We start from the raw sequence: 16,118 nt of genomic DNA, 5'->3' as shown, positions 1-16,118 counted from the left end.
ATCACTGTATAATCCTGAGATCTGTCTATGGTATGACTTAAAATATGGGGAACAGACTAGATTCCTTTTGCACTGGCCCTCAGAGTTCCGCACAAATATTATGCATCATCTATGACTTATGTCATCATCATGGTCCAAGATTGGCTGTCTTTCTGACCACTCGTATCTATATTTCCTTATTGATGATGTGTGTATTTCTAATTAATTAATGAAGAAATACACACAAATCACACCAAAAAAATAAGATCTTTCACTATCCCTAGCATTAATCCACAATATCCCCATAATATAAACAGGCTAAATCCTTTTCATTAACTGAACTTAGTATTTGTTTCTTTATGGATTACTTACTTTAATGCCTCCTATCAATCTGATATTGAACATTGGCATGGCTAGCCTTCTTTGAACCATTCAAACCAAGAAAGAATTGTGACTATTACTCACATTGATTTCTATGCTCTTAACAGGTAGATGCAAACATAAAGATCATGACTGTAAATGAATCCTTAAATAGGCTCAAGTATGTCCATTCTGAGAGTAAGGAGCAGAGCAAATGATAAAAAATTAAGACACCGATCCATTGATCCATACATTATACCATCCATTTATATACTTTTTATGTTAATATACTTTTCTTAATACATCAAATGTAAAACTTGAAACTGACAGCAGTAACTGACTGTTACTTATACTGTTCTATTACCATCCTTTCATCAGAGATCCAGCGGTCTGTTTACTGTCCATTCCAAGTTATAATATTATTTCTTTTTGTACATTCCTGATGTACAGTTAAAAGAGTCAATTCAAACAGAGGGAATGAACTAGATTTCTTGCATGTTGGACCTCAGAGTTCCAGACACGTATTCATCACATACGATTCATACGCCACCAGTGGTCATCATTGATCCAGTACTGTTCCTCTTATTTAAATGTATTTTGCACTTTTTAACAAATAATCTTAAAATACAACACACTGAAACCAAGAAAATAAACTCAACTGTTACTCACATTAATTTCTGTCCTCCTATTATATAGAACCAACCATTGAGCTCTTGACCATGGAAGATGTTAAATCAGCTCAAGTGCATCATTCTGAGGAATACAGATAGAATAGATGGAAAAAAGAAAAGAAAGAAAGAAAGAAAGAAAGAAAGAAAGAAAGAAAGAAAGAAGAAAGAAACCTTTCTGAATTTCATTAATTAGGTATTTATTACTTTTTCTTAATACGTAATTTTTATCTTAGCAAAAGGAAAAACTCAATCTAAAGATTGACCCAGAAAAATAAAATTCACTCTTCCTCATCATGTGCCTATATGAACCTTAGCCTCTTGATTCACTGATTCCTTAAAGGGTATCAGATAATATATAAATATAATATAAAAATTATATCTTTTGCTTCACTACATACATTCATAATTGGACCATGCTTCACCTTCTTCTTCTTAATATATTAACTTATATTTATTTAAATATTTCTATCATTATTCCATTAATAATAACTAATCTATGAAATCAATATAAGAATATGATTTTGTATATTCCTGACATCTCTTCAGGGAAACAATTTCAATGGAGGAAATACAGTGATCATGTCCCATATGGGACCTCAGAGTTTCAGACACATATTTTTTTATCCTTGATTCCTATGTTTCCAGTCATCATCATCGCATCATGGCTGTTTTTCTTTGTTTCTTCATCAGTATTGATTAAATTATGAATTCATTAGTAACAATACATGCTTCATAAAAACCCAAGAACAAATACTGAATATCCATAACTATGGTTTACAGAATAATTTCTCACTTAGACTATATCTTTTTCATTAAGAGACCTCGATCCTGCACATTATAAATTAATCAACATAATGTTTTATATCATATTTATCATTAGGTCATGGTAAACTTTTAAATTAATTTAATAATTTTTAATAATACCATAAATACTTTCAAACAAATGACCCAATCCAAGACAACAACTTTGACCATTACTCACTTTGGTCTCTCTCTACAGAGGCACCATGACAATTTTGATGAGACAAAAGCTAAAACTGGTTCCAGCATCTCTTCTAAAGAGTACTAAGCAGAAAAGGCGACTAAAATGTTGACACTTTCCACTGATTCATAGTTTTCATCATTCATTTGCATAATCACCTGGGCATTTATTAATTTATGGTAATATTTATTTTTCCCTTAATAAATTAAATGTCAAGGTTTTGACGGACTCAAACAATAAGTATTACTTATCACTATCATTCTCACTCAAAACATATACACTTGATCATTTTTTCCATTCCAATTATATCATATTTATTATTATATATTTTAACAATAAATAGTGTCTTATTCTTTTAAGATTTATCCATTTCATTTTATTTATATTGCCATTGATTTTTTTTTTTGAAGTACGGTTGACACACAATGTTACTTTATTTTTTTTATTTTTTTATTTTTTTACAATGTTACTTTAGATTCAGGTGTACAACAGAGTGACTTAACAACACTCTATACATTATGCTATGCTCACCACAAGTGTAGCTACCACCTGTCACCATACAATAACACAGGAAGCCTGTATCTGGAAACCTGTATCTCCCACTCCCCTTCACCCATTTTGCCTATCCTCTCCTCCCCCTCCCCTTCTAGCAACCACCAGTTTGTTCTCTATATTTCTACCACTGATTTTATAATAATAATACTTTTAAACATTCATGTACACAAAGGCCAAGAACATGACCCTCACAAATGCCTGACATCCCTCTATAGGATCACTTCAAATGAGGATAAAGGACTAGATTTATTTTGTGTTGGACCCCAGAGTTCCAGATCTGTAGTGTTCATCATCCAAGACTCATATGCCACTACTTGTCATCATTTATCCAGGTATGTCCCTCATTATCTTCAATCATGTCCACATGTTTTTACTAATTCATCAATTCACTAATAATAATAAAATAAATACCTACAGTCACAAAAATTTGAAACAAGACCCCTGAATATCTCTGATATCTGCCTATGGAATTTCTTTTCACAGACAATATATATCTTTCATTAATGCCTTCAAAATTTCCTACAAAGATTAATTACAATAATGCTTCATATTAACATCATCTTTCTTTTTAGCATGTTTGGCGATTACTGATCCTATTTCACGCTTTTTAATAATGTGGTGAAAACCTTTTTGAAAAACCACAAAACCAAGAAAAGAATTTTTACCATTACTCACGTTGGGCTCCATGCTCTTTACACATAGATGCAACCACTGATCCCAGGACATGGTGGACTGCTTAAATCAGCCAAGAATGACCATTCTAAGGAATACAAGTTAGAGCAGATATAAAGAAACTATGACCTTATGTTCATTCATCACTGTATTCCATCTTTCATTCAGTCACTCAGGTAGGTATCAACTTGGATAATGTTTATTTTATTTTTCTTAAGTGAATGAACAATATCTTGTCCTTGACAGAAAACATGAATATTAACTATTATTTAGAAATTATATCACTTTAGTCAAAGAATAGATGCATATGTATCTTTCATAATAAGCATTTATTTTTTATATACAGTAATAATATTTCTTGCCTAATTCCATATTTTAATAATGGACAAAGTTTCACCACCTTCATCTTTCTCTGTATTTGTTTATTATTTTATTCAACTAGTTATAATAATAATAGAAATGCATGAATGTAAAGGCCAAAAGAAGATCCCTGTATATATTCCTGGCACGTGTCTAGAGGATCACTTGAAATGGGGGTGGTGGACAACAATCTATCCATGTTGGACTTCAGAGTTTCAGAGTTCCATATATTCATCGTATACAACTCCTACGTCACTAGTGGCCATCACCAATCCATATTATAACTGTTTTCTTCATTTCTAGAGTGCTATTGACTAATTTATTAATTCACTAATTATTTTGAAGCCCAATTATCAAAAAAAGCAGCCATGAAATCCCTATTCTGCTTATCGAATCATTTTCATATTAATATATCTCTTTCTTTAAATATCCTGTTTTTATGTTTCGTATCATTTCAATATTTGCCACTTGGCTACAGGTGACCAACTTTATTAAATATGCCACTTTTAAAAACTACACTGAATATCCTGAAAAAAAATCACTGAAACCCAGACAAGAACTTTGACTCTTATGCTGATTTCTATGCCACCAGGTCATATGGCTTGAACTAGCTCAAGTGTGTCCATTCTGAGAAGGATAGCTGATGATTTAAAAAAATGGTTAAATTCCTATTCCAAAAAAAAAAAAAAATTCCTATTCCCATTGATCCTTGATTTCCTCATTTTTTACCTATTCATTTAGTAATTTATAAATCATATATACTATTTATCTTAATAAAATGAAGAGCAGAAAACTTGAAACAGACCCACAACAACAAAAAAAAAATGGACTCTTAATTATCTGTGTTAATAGGATTCTTAGTCAAACAAATGACACTCCATTCTTTGTCTTTTTTTCTTTTTTTTTAGATTATATTCTTGATCCCTTTATTCCTTAATGAGTTTCAGTGTTTTCAATTGTGCTAATACTATCTCATACCTGATCACAAATGTTCAGAGTTAAAAAGCACTTTGTCCTTTCCTTCTTTATTTATTATTTGTATTTCTTTAATGGTCCTATAATTAGTCTATTAACAATAATAAATTGTAATCTATAAACCCAATACTGACATGGGGTATATTTCTAACACCTGTCTATAGGATTAAATAAACAGAATATACTAGATATTATGTTGGACCTTGGTATCCAGACACATGGTATTCATTGTCCATGACTCACCCACCATCATTCATCACCACTGACTCATGATTAGACCTCTTTCTTTTCATTCTCATTAACATTTGCTTATGGTTTAACAAAATTAATTCACGAAATTAAAAATAAACAAATGTAAGATCCCTTAATATCCTTAATATCTCTCTCTACAATCTTTTCCAGAGACTAACTCTGTTTCAAAATCTGACTTCAAGGTTTGCATTTATGGATATAAATCATCAAATTAATGTTTCATATCAATCTGATATTTAATACTGGCATATTTTGCCTTCTTTTATTGTATTTAATATTTGGAATAATCTAATGAATGCCCTTAAACAAACTACCTAAGCTCAAATACTGACACTCACACTGGTCTCTTCAGCATTCCTAATAACATAGACGCAACTGGAGAGCACATCATCTTGAAAGATGCTTTTATCAGCTCAAGTGGGTCCATTCTGAGGTGTACAGATCAGAGAAGATGATAATAAAAAAAAACTCAAGAACTCAAGTTTCTTTTGTGTTGGACCTCAGAGGTCCAGACATATATCATTCATCATACGTGAATCCTATGCCAAGAGTTATCATTGATCCAAAGAAGACCACTCTCTCTTCATTCTTCTCTATACTGTTTATTGATTTATTAATTTATTAATTATAATTCTGAAACTGTATTATAAAAAATAAAACAAGTCCTTGAGCTCCCTAGTAGTAACTAGAATGATTCTCAGAATATCTATGTCATTAACTATCCTCAGTTTCTCATTTATTAATGAAAACAATACCTCATATTAAGCCTGTAATTGTTACTAGGATAGAGTTCACATTCTTTGATTATATTCACACTTTATACAAGTACAGCGAATATCCTTAAGCAAAATACCAGAATGAAGATAAGAACACCGATTATTACTCACATTGGTCTCCAGACTCCTCCAACAGAACTATAGCCCTGGAGCTCATGATCAGGGAAGAATCCTTAAAGCAAGTCCAGTGTGTCTGTTCTGAGGAATGCAGGGCAGAGCAGATGATAAAAAAGTGAGACATCTCTCCAATAATTGTTGCTTTTCACTTTTCATTTAGTTAAGCACTTAGGTAATCACTAATTTGGTATAAATATTGTTTTTCTCTTAAGGAAAAACAACTTTGATTTTACCACTGACCCAGAATCTGAACATTGTTTATGCCTTACACCATCAATAGCCTCCTTAGCCATCCAGGCAACAGTCCTGTACCATCTTCTTCAAATGGAAACCCAGAGTCTTCACAGGATGTTAACAGTATTTCTTACATAATCATATATTTTTATAATTGAACAATGCTTTACTCATTCATATAAATTTATATATTTATTTATAGATTCTCCTATTTATCCAATTATACTAATAGCATGAAAACACGTGAACTTTAACATCAAAGATAATATCATTTTATATTCCTGACATGTGTCTAGAGAACCCCTTCAAACAATGGGAATGGACTAGATTTCTTCCATTGGACCTCAGAGTTCCAGACACGTATTCATCGTATACAACTCATATGCCACCAGTGGTCATCATCGATCCAGCATCCTCCCTCTTTTCCTTCATTCATTTCTTTGTTTAATGATTAAATTATTAATCCACTACTGATAATTTCTAAACACTATGATTCAGCAAAACCCAAGAAGAGTTATTGCATTCCTAATCTGTACATAGATTATACCCACATCAATGTGTCTCTTTCATTAATTATCCTGTTTTCCACACTTGAATTAATTAATATAATTTTCATATATCCCAGATTTATCACTGAGATACATTGCCTTCTTCAAGTACATTTTGTACTTTAAAAAAAATACTTAACCTAGGGATCCCTGGGTGGCGCAGCGGTTTGGCGCCTGCCTTCGGCCCAGGGCGCGATCCTGGAGACCCGGGATCAAATCCCACATCGGGCTCCCGGTGCATGGAGCCTGCTTCTCCCTCTGCCTGTGTCTCTGCCTCTCTCTCTCTCTCTCTCTCTCTCTGTGACTATCATAAATAAATAAAAATGTAAAAAATTAAAAAAAAATACTTAACCTAGAAAAGAATTTAACTGTTATTCACACTAATCTGCATCCTCCAATTACATAGAGGGAACCACAGAGCTCATGCCCATGAGGGTATGAAGTATGTCCATTCTAAGGAGGTCAGAGCAGAGCAAGTGATAAAAATAACTAAAATCTAATTGACATTGATCTTTGCTTTTTATTTCATAGGCCCAGGATTTAGATATTTATTTTTCATCTTTATATATATATTTTTATATATAAATAAAAATTTTATATATGATACACAAATATATAATAAAATGTATATAAGTATATAATAAAATATATAACTTATAAATACATAAAATACATAAATAAAATGTTAAATATTTTAAAATATAGTTAAAATATAATACAAAATACATGAAATATAATATAAATGTGATCTATAAAATATGTAAATGAATAGAATACAATATGTAAATATATAAATACATAAAATATAATATGAATATGTAAGATATGTAACTAAAATGAAATATATAAAGTATAAAATAATATATAAATACATATTTTATTATATATTTATCCAAACAAAATGTAAAACTCAACCTTGAGACTAACCCAGAACAACACAACTGATTCTTACAAATCAATGCCTATCTGATTTTTAGCCAAAGAGGTGATACATCTTGATCTGTTATTTCAAATAAGCACCAGTATTTTCAGTTTTATTAATATCTTTTATATCACCACAGATGTTCAGTTAGGCAATGAATGTTTCATCCTATTTTTCTTTAATTTTTATTTATATTTGTTCAATACTTCTATCATTATTCCATTAATAACAACTACATCTATGAAATCAATACAAAAATATGATCTTGGTATTGATTTGTATTGACACTGACATCTTTCTGTGGAAAAAAAATTTGTCTATAAAATCAATAGCATTTCTTGCCTAACCCAGTAATCTTTTATCTGGACAATATTTCATTCTTCTTATATTTATTCATTTTTATATTTACTATCTCATTGATCCAATTATAAAAATAGAAACAAAAATACATTAACATAAAAGACAAAACTAAGATCTTTCTGTATTCCTGACACCTGACGGTTGAATCATTTCCAACAGGGGTAATTAAGCAGGAAACTTTCTGCTGGGCCTCAGAGTTTCAGACATGTTTACTATATACAACCCATACACCACCAGTGGTGGTCATTGATCCAATATTGTACCTTTTCTTCATTTATTTCTACATTGTTGACTAATTCATTTATTCACTAACTATAATTTTACAACTATGATTCACAAAACCCAAGAAGCCACTGATATCCTTACATGTATCTAGAGTCATTTTCACATCAGTATATCTGATTCATTAATCATCTTAAATTTCATTTATGCCTTAATAAATAAAATTATATGTTTTCAGCCAGTTCAATATGTATCAATGGGTTACAGTGGCCTTCTTCAATTCTATATAGTACTTTTTTCTTTCTTTAAGTTTTTATTTAAATTCCAGTTAGTCAACATACAGTGTAATATTAGTTTCTGGTGTATCATATAGTGATTCATCAATTCCATACATGACCCGGTGCTCATCACAACAAGTGCCCTCCTTCATCCCCATCACCTGTTTCCCACATCCCACCCCCTCCTACTCCCCACCGATGACCATCAGTGTGTTCTCTACAGTTAAGAGTCTGTTTCTTGGTTTGTATCCCTCATTGTCCCTTTTTCCCTTTGCTTGTTTGTTTTGTTTATTGAATTCCACATATGAATGAAATCATATGGTATTTATCTTTCTTTGCCTGACTTATTTCACTTAGCATAATGCACTCTAGCTCCATCCATGTTGTCGTAAATGGCAAGATTTCATTTGTTTTTATGGCCAAGTAATATTCCATTGCAAACATATACCACTTCTTTTTCTTCTCAGATCTAGGGTTAGAGTTACGGTTAGGGGCTCATGACCCTGAGATCAAGAGGGATGTTCTACTGACTGGGGCAACCATGCATTCCCTTTGGTCTTTATACATGTCTTCTTTATCCCACCATTGACACCTTACAAATATCATTAAAATTCGTGAACACAAAGACCAAGAAAAAAAATCGTGCATATTCTTGACACCTGTCTACAAGATCCCTTGACACATGGGGAATGTACTAGATAACACCGTGTTGAACCCTAGAATTCTAGACATGTAGTATTCATTGTATATGCTTAATTTACCACTAGCCATCTTCACTGATCTGTGACTGGCCCTCTTTCTTTTCATTCTCATAAACATTTGTTTACTGATTAATTCATTCATAAAGAAATCTTTAAAAAATTAGAATAAGATCCATCAACATCTCTACCATCCATTTGTAGAATCATTTCCACAGAGACTAATCTGTTTCATTAGCTGACCTCAATATTATACTTTGGCCAACAAAATGCTTCATCTCAACCTAATAAATAACATTGGCATATTTTATATTCTTTAATAATACTTTTGAATAGTACAGTAAATAACCCTAAACAAATGACTCAGGCCGAGACAAGAACTTTAACTATTACTTACATGGTCTCCATGCTCCTCAAACATAGATGCAACCAGAGGGCTCATGACATTGGAGTGTTACAATCAGCTGGAGTGCATCCATTCTGAGGAGTACAGAGCAGAGCAGATGATAAAAAATTAGACATTCTTCCATTTACCCTTGATTTACATCTTGTATTTAGTTGGGCATTTAGACAATCATTATTTGAAGTCTATTTCATTTTTCTCTTAAGAGAACCAAAAAAAGAAAAAGAAAAAGAACCTACTTTGAACTTTGCACTGACCCAGAACATAAACATTGTCTATAATTGGTCCTCCATAGAGGTTACATTTGGGTACCATTTATTTCTCTTTGGACTACTCAGTGTTTTCAAAATATATTAATAGTATTTCTTGCCTCATTTTTTTACATCAGCTTTTCGAATCACGTATTTCCACAGTGATATTTCAATGATCCAATTTTAACAAAGAATATAAATGTATGAAGAGAAAGACCACATCTGTTTTGTGTTGGACCTCAGAGTTCCAGACACGTATTCATCGCATAGGACTCATACGCCACCAGTGGTCATCATCGATCCAATATTGTCCTTCTTTTTCTTCATTCATTTCTGTTTATTGGTTGATTAAAATATTAATTCATTAATAATAATTTCTAAACGCTATGATAAACAAAACCCTAGAAGAGCCTTTCTATCCCTAGTCTGTACATAGATTATTCCCATATCAATGTATCTTTTTTATTAATTATCCTTAGTTGTCTACACATGGACTAATCAATGTTTCATATATTCCATATTTATCACTGAGATACAGTTGCCTTTTTAAAAATTATATTTCAACATGAAAGACTCCTAACTCTGGGAAACAAACTAGGGGTGGTGGAAGGGGAGGTGGGTGGGGGGTGGGGGTGACTGGGTGGCGGGCACTGAGGTGGGCACTTGACGGGATGAGCACTAGGTGTTATTCTGTATGTTGACAAATTGAACACCAATAAAAAAATAAATTTATTAAAAATAAAATAAAATAAAATAAAAATTATATTTCACACTTTTTAATAATACAGTGAATTGCCTTTTAAAAACCACCTGGAGGAGTACCTGAGCAGCTCAATCAGTTAAACCTCTGACTCTTGATCTCAGCTCAGGTCTTGATCTCAGGGTTGTGAGTTCAAGTCCCATGTTGGGATCCACATTGAGTGGAATAAAAAAACAAACACATGGAAACCAAGAAAAGAACTATTACTCACATTAACCTCTGTCCTCTTCTTATACAGAGGTAACAAGGACCTCAAGACCATGGAAAATGCTTTCATCAGCTTGAGTGCATCCATTCTGAGGATGACAGAGCAGAGCAAGTAATAGAAAAAATTGAGACCTAACTGCAATTGATCTTTGCTCCTCACAATTCATACAGTCAATATTTAGTTATTTTTTTCAGTATGTATATATTTTTATCTTACAAAAGGAAAAATTCAATTTCACTACCAAAAAGAATAAAAATCACTCTTTTTATCAGAGTATATATGTGTGACCTCAAAGAGGTGTGAGAACTTTGTCCATTTATCTCTTAATGGGAATTACTGTTTTCAATGGTTATTACTAATATCTCTTGCCTCATCACAAAACTTAATAACTAGACAATGTTCTGCTTTCTTGTTTTTTACAAATTTGTATTTTTAATAGTTCCATCATTATTCCATTAATAACAACCAATCTATGTCCATAAAATCACTATGAGAATATGATCTTTGTACATTCCAGACATTTCTTCACTGAAACAATTCCAAAAGAGGGAACAGATTAATTAATTTCCATGATTGCCTCAGAGTTCCAGATTCATACATGAGCAGTCACATTTGGGCCTCATTATAGTCATTAATGTCTACATGCTTTTATTGAATAATTCATCAATTAATAACGATAAAATAAATGCTTGGGGAGCTCAGAAACTTGAAGCAAGATCCTTAAATATCTCCAACATTTGTCTTTAGAATTACTTCCTGCTGACAATAGCTTTTATTAATTAACCAAAATGTTTCCTATATAGATTAATTAATATAATGCTTCATATTAGCCTCAAATTTACTCTCTGGCTATGGTTGTGACCATTAACTTTATATCACATTATTAATCATGCAGCTAAAATCTCTTTTAAAAGACCTCAAAACTGGGGCACCTGGGTGGCTCAGTTGGTTGGGAGTCTGCCTTCAGTTCAGGTCATGATCCCAAGGTCCTAGAATCAAGCCCTGCATCAGGCTCCCTGCTCGGTGGGGAGCCTGCTTCTCCCTTTCCCTCTGCCTGCCTCTCTCTCTGCTTGTGCTTTCTCTTTCTCTGTCAGATAAATAAATAAAATCTTTTTTAAAAAACCCACAAAATCAATTTGGACTCTCAAAGAATTTTAACTATTACCCACATTGAGCTCCATGCTCTTCACACATAGATGCAACCACAGAGCTCGTGACTGGCGGAATGTCTAAATCAGCAAGGGTGACTATTCTAAGGAGTACAAGACAGAGCAGAGGATAAAAAAAAATGAGACCTTATAATCATTGGTCCCTGCATTCCACCTTTCATTCAATCATTAATAAGCAATGAATTGGGATAACCTATATTTTATTTTTCTTAAGAAAATAAACAGTATCAATCTTGTAGCTGATAGCATGAACACTGACCATTACTCAAAGAATAATGCCATTATACCACATATTTCCTAATACATATTTGTTTTCAAAATGTATTGACGGTATTTCTTGTTTAACCACATATTTTTGTTACTAGACAATATTTTACCCACTTCTTATTTATTTATTATTTCATTGACCTAATTTAAAAATAGAAAGTATCAACATTAAAGACCAAACACAAGATTATAGATTTATTTATAAATCATTTATCCAAATATAATAATAACATGAAGACAGCTAAAAACAAGATTCTGATATATTCCTGATAGCTCTGTATAAGATCCCATCAAACGATGGGAATAGACATTTTATTGTGTGTTGGACCTCAGAGTTCCAGACACATACTCATCATATACGACTCATACACCACCAGTGGTCATTATCAATGCAGTATTATCCCTCTTTTCCTTCATTCAGTTCTATTTTATTGACTGTTTATTGACTAACTTATTAATTCATTAACAATAATTTAAAATCCTATTATTCAGAATAACGCAAGAGTTATGATAATCCTAATCTGTATATAGAATAATTCTCAAATATAGCTCATTCATTAAGTATCTTAAATTTCATCTGTGATATAATAATAATAATAAAAGAAAATGTAAAAAACTATCTTAAATTTCATGCATGTAATAATATAATGCTTCACAGGAATTCAGTAGTTGTCACTAGGCTACACTTGGCTACGTTTGACCTTATGGTACTTTTAAAAATACATTGAATATCCTTAAAAAAAAAACACAGCGGAAACCAAGAACTTGACTATTACTCACATTGGTCTCTGTGCTTCTAACGTACAGATGCGATCATAGAGCTCACCACCATAAAACAATTCTTAGCTTGAGTATGTCGGTTCTGAAATACACAGCACAGTAAATGATAAAAAGAAAAAGAAAGTTAAGACTTTATCTCCACTGATCCTTGCTTTTCACATTTCATTTACTCACTTATTTCATGACATGAATATGTTTTTCTCTTAATAAAAGAATCTACCTCAAACTTGACATTGACTCAGAAAGACTACACTCTTACTTATCTGTATAACTCTTAGCTAAGAAGGTAACACCCTTTTTCCACTTCTTAACATAAATATTTTCAATTTTATTATTTCTTGCCTCACCATATGATACTTCATAGTTAGATAATCCTTCTCCCTCTGTTCTTTACCTATTATGTATATTTCTTTAATATGCATATTATTGATCCACTAATCGTTGATCTACTAATAATAACAAACCCAAACTTACAAACTCAAAATAAGAATATGATCTTTGTATATTCCAAATATCCATGTACAGAGTCAAAGAGAATAGCAGGAGTGGACTATTATGTTGGACCTTGTATATCCAGACACAAATTGCTCATCACCCATGATTCATCAATCATTTGTCATCACTGTTCCTCTAGAGGCCCACCTTTTCTTCATTCCTTCCTACATTTGTATTGATTAAATCATTAATTCATTGAAAATATTTTTTAAAAATGAGTATAATTCACAAAAACTGAAGCATCTTATTGTTGTTCGAATGCCCTCAACTTCTGCCAACAGAGGCTCTATTTCTTTCATTAATCAATCTCAATGCTATGTAATAGATTAATGAACACAATGTTTTATATCATATCTATTTGTTAAGCATAGTGAACCTTTTTATTATATTTATTACTTTTTAGTAATACCATGAACACAAACAAATGACCAAATCAAAACACTACTATTACTCTCCTTATTCCGTTTCCTAACACAAAGGAGAATCACCTGACAATCCTGATCACAGCAGAAGATGAAATCAGCTCAAGCATCTGTTCTGAAGAATATGAAACAGAGAAGGGGATGAAAAGATTGAGACCTCCTCTCCACTGACCCATGTGTCCCACCATTCATTTATATAATCATTTAAGCATTTATTGGCTTAATGGAAATATTAATTTTACCTTAAAAATAAACTTCAAACTTGGAACTGAGTCAGACAATAACTGACTATAGCATTTCACTGGGTTTTTTTTTTCCAGTCCCACCCATTTCACTGTTTATATCAACCTTAGTCGAAGATGTAATATACTTGGTCCTTTTATATACATCCTAATGTATATTAATATTCTTTTACCTTGCTACATATTTACCAAAAAGCAATACTTCAACTTCCTCACCTTTATTCATTCATATATTTATCCTATTAATAGTTTTATAAATTTTATTTTAATTAATTTTATAAATTATTAAAATTCATGAACACAAAGACCAACAAAATTCTTATATATTCCTAACATCTGTATTTAGGATCCCTAGACACAAGAGAAAAAGACTAGATTACTTCTGTATCAGATCTGAGTTCCAGACGCATAGCATTCATCATATATGAGCTCATACACCACCAGCTTTTATCACTGGTCCAAGACTGACCCTCTTTCTCTCCATTCTCAAGAAAATTTATTTATTAATTCATTAATCAAAAACTATACATAAATTAAAAATATAGTCCTTCAACATTTCTAACGTGTCTATATAATATTACAGAGACTAAATCTCTTTCATTAACTACCCCAGGATTACCTTTATGGATTAGTAAACATATTGCTTCATATCAGTCTAGTATTAAACATTGCTATATTTTGCTTTCTTTGATTATATTTAATACTTTTGAATAACGCACTGAATAGCCCTAAACCAAGACAAGAGCTTTGAGTCTTACATAGTCTTGATGCTCCTCCAACACAGATGCAACCAGAGGGCTCACGACCTTGGAAGAATGTTACAATCAGCTGGAGTGCATCATTTCTGAGGAGTACAGAGCAGAGCAGGTGATTAAAAAAAATGAGATATTTTCCCACTGATCCTTGCTTTATATCTTTCATTAAGTCAGGCATTTAGGAAACCATTACTGGAGAATATTTATTTCATCGTCTTTTACAAAAATGAACTGCTTTGAACATCCTAGTGATCCAGAATATAAAAACTATCTAAAATTTGTCCTGTCCATACCATCCTAGCCAAAGAGGGGACAGTCTCGTACCATTCATTTCTCTTTGGACTTCAGTGTTTTCAAATTATATGAATTGTACTTCTTGCCTCTTCACATATTTTTAAAATTGGACAATGTTTCTACAATTCACTTTTTAAAAATATATTTCCTTATTGATATTTCAGTGATCTAATTATAATCAAGAATGGAATCGCACGAAGAGAAAGACCACATCTCTTTTGTGTTGGACCTCAGAGTTCCAGACATGTATCATTCATCATCCGTGACTCATACGCTGGCAGTTATCATCATTGATCCAAAAAGACCACCTTCTCCTCATTCATTTCTACATTGTTCATTGATTAATTCATTAATTCACAAATTACTATTTAAAACTATATGATTCACAAAACTTAAAGAAGAAACTGTTATCCATAATATGTATCTAGAATCATTCACACATCACTATATCTTTCAACAATTATCCTGCTTTTCATAAATGTTATGTAATACTTCATTTTAATCCTATATTTGTCACTAAGACATAGTTGGCCTTCTTTGATTACAGTTCATACTGTCTATTGATACAATGAATATCCTTAAAAAAACACCAGAAACAAGACAAGAACTTTGATTATTACTCACATTTGTCTCCTGTCTCCCCAGTACAGAAATACAATTCTGGGGCTCTTGATCAGGGTAAAATTCTTGAAGCATGTCTAATTTTTCTGTCCTGAGGAGTATAAAGCAGAGCATATCATAAAAATAGTCAAGATATTCTCTACTCGTCCTTGCTTTTAACCTTTCATTAAATCCATTGTTGGTCAACTATTAATTCGGTGTAAATGTTTTTTTCTCTTAAGAAAATGAATAACTTTGATCTTACAGTGACCCAGAATCTGAACATTGTCTATGACTTATACTATCTATGTCAACCTTAGCCATACATATAACACTTGGGTAGCTTTTACTTTTAATTAAACTTCACAGTTTTCAAAGAATGTTAATACTATTTCTTGCATAATAACATATTTCTATAACTGGATAATGCTTTATTGCATTTCTTTTTATATTTGTTTATTGATTATTTCATTGATCCAATTATAAAAATTGAAAGAAAATGCATGGACAC

At 31.9% G+C, this 16,118-nt stretch overlaps 1 long non-coding RNA gene, 12 other non-coding genes and 1 pseudogene across 27 annotated transcripts in view; all 14 read right to left on the bottom strand.

The window, feature by feature from the left end:
• LOC140640485 (uncharacterized) overlaps positions 1-16,118 on the bottom strand; it is a 106,889-nt gene that overhangs the window by 1,591 nt on the left and 89,180 nt on the right. For 13 of the 15 annotated variants that reach the window (XR_012037220.1, XR_012037228.1, XR_012037219.1 and 10 more), the window contains 10 exons: positions 15,632-15,719; positions 14,717-14,802; positions 13,783-13,831; positions 12,800-12,881; positions 11,753-11,835; positions 10,587-10,671; positions 5,694-5,780; positions 3,213-3,307; positions 1,009-1,092; positions 445-531 (listed from right to left, as the gene is read on the bottom strand). This is a non-coding gene — a long non-coding RNA (uncharacterized lncRNA). The remainder of the gene's footprint in view (positions 1-444; positions 532-1,008; positions 1,093-3,212; positions 3,308-5,693; positions 5,781-10,586; positions 10,672-11,752; positions 11,836-12,799; positions 12,882-13,782; positions 13,832-14,716; positions 14,803-15,631; positions 15,720-16,118) is intronic. The other 2 variants (XR_012037222.1, XR_012037224.1) reach the window with 2 other exon arrangements.
• On the bottom strand, positions 838-909 carry LOC140640728 (small nucleolar RNA SNORD113/SNORD114 family). The gene has a single exon (XR_012037367.1). It is a non-coding gene; the product is annotated as a small nucleolar RNA SNORD113/SNORD114 family (small nucleolar RNA).
• LOC140640743 (small nucleolar RNA SNORD113/SNORD114 family) lies at positions 2,804-2,878 on the bottom strand. The gene has a single exon (XR_012037380.1). It is a non-coding gene; the product is annotated as a small nucleolar RNA SNORD113/SNORD114 family (small nucleolar RNA).
• On the bottom strand, positions 3,780-3,855 carry LOC140640753 (small nucleolar RNA SNORD113/SNORD114 family; annotated as a pseudogene).
• Positions 4,751-4,824, bottom strand: LOC140640774 (small nucleolar RNA SNORD113/SNORD114 family). The gene has a single exon (XR_012037407.1). It is a non-coding gene; the product is annotated as a small nucleolar RNA SNORD113/SNORD114 family (small nucleolar RNA).
• Positions 5,300-5,371, bottom strand: LOC140640754 (small nucleolar RNA SNORD113/SNORD114 family). The gene has a single exon (XR_012037390.1). It is a non-coding gene; the product is annotated as a small nucleolar RNA SNORD113/SNORD114 family (small nucleolar RNA).
• Positions 6,271-6,342, bottom strand: LOC140640727 (small nucleolar RNA SNORD113/SNORD114 family). The gene has a single exon (XR_012037366.1). It is a non-coding gene; the product is annotated as a small nucleolar RNA SNORD113/SNORD114 family (small nucleolar RNA).
• On the bottom strand, positions 7,948-8,017 carry LOC140640766 (small nucleolar RNA SNORD113/SNORD114 family). The gene has a single exon (XR_012037400.1). It is a non-coding gene; the product is annotated as a small nucleolar RNA SNORD113/SNORD114 family (small nucleolar RNA).
• On the bottom strand, positions 8,973-9,047 carry LOC140640778 (small nucleolar RNA SNORD113/SNORD114 family). Its single transcript, XR_012037411.1, has one exon. It is a non-coding gene; the product is annotated as a small nucleolar RNA SNORD113/SNORD114 family (small nucleolar RNA).
• Positions 9,848-9,919, bottom strand: LOC140640735 (small nucleolar RNA SNORD113/SNORD114 family). The gene has a single exon (XR_012037373.1). It is a non-coding gene; the product is annotated as a small nucleolar RNA SNORD113/SNORD114 family (small nucleolar RNA).
• Positions 12,342-12,413, bottom strand: LOC140640744 (small nucleolar RNA SNORD113/SNORD114 family). Its single transcript, XR_012037381.1, has one exon. It is a non-coding gene; the product is annotated as a small nucleolar RNA SNORD113/SNORD114 family (small nucleolar RNA).
• LOC140640775 (small nucleolar RNA SNORD113/SNORD114 family) lies at positions 13,358-13,429 on the bottom strand. Its single transcript, XR_012037408.1, has one exon. It is a non-coding gene; the product is annotated as a small nucleolar RNA SNORD113/SNORD114 family (small nucleolar RNA).
• On the bottom strand, positions 14,346-14,419 carry LOC140640765 (small nucleolar RNA SNORD113/SNORD114 family). Its single transcript, XR_012037399.1, has one exon. It is a non-coding gene; the product is annotated as a small nucleolar RNA SNORD113/SNORD114 family (small nucleolar RNA).
• Positions 15,231-15,305, bottom strand: LOC140640740 (small nucleolar RNA SNORD113/SNORD114 family). Its single transcript, XR_012037378.1, has one exon. It is a non-coding gene; the product is annotated as a small nucleolar RNA SNORD113/SNORD114 family (small nucleolar RNA).

Source organism: Canis lupus, chromosome 9, assembly GCF_048164855.1.
Source record: "Canis lupus baileyi chromosome 9, mCanLup2.hap1, whole genome shotgun sequence".
NCBI lineage: Eukaryota > Metazoa > Chordata > Mammalia > Carnivora > Canidae > Canis > Canis lupus.
The sequence above is the reverse complement of the archived record's forward strand: the minus strand, read 5'-3'. Positions and strand labels throughout refer to the sequence as shown.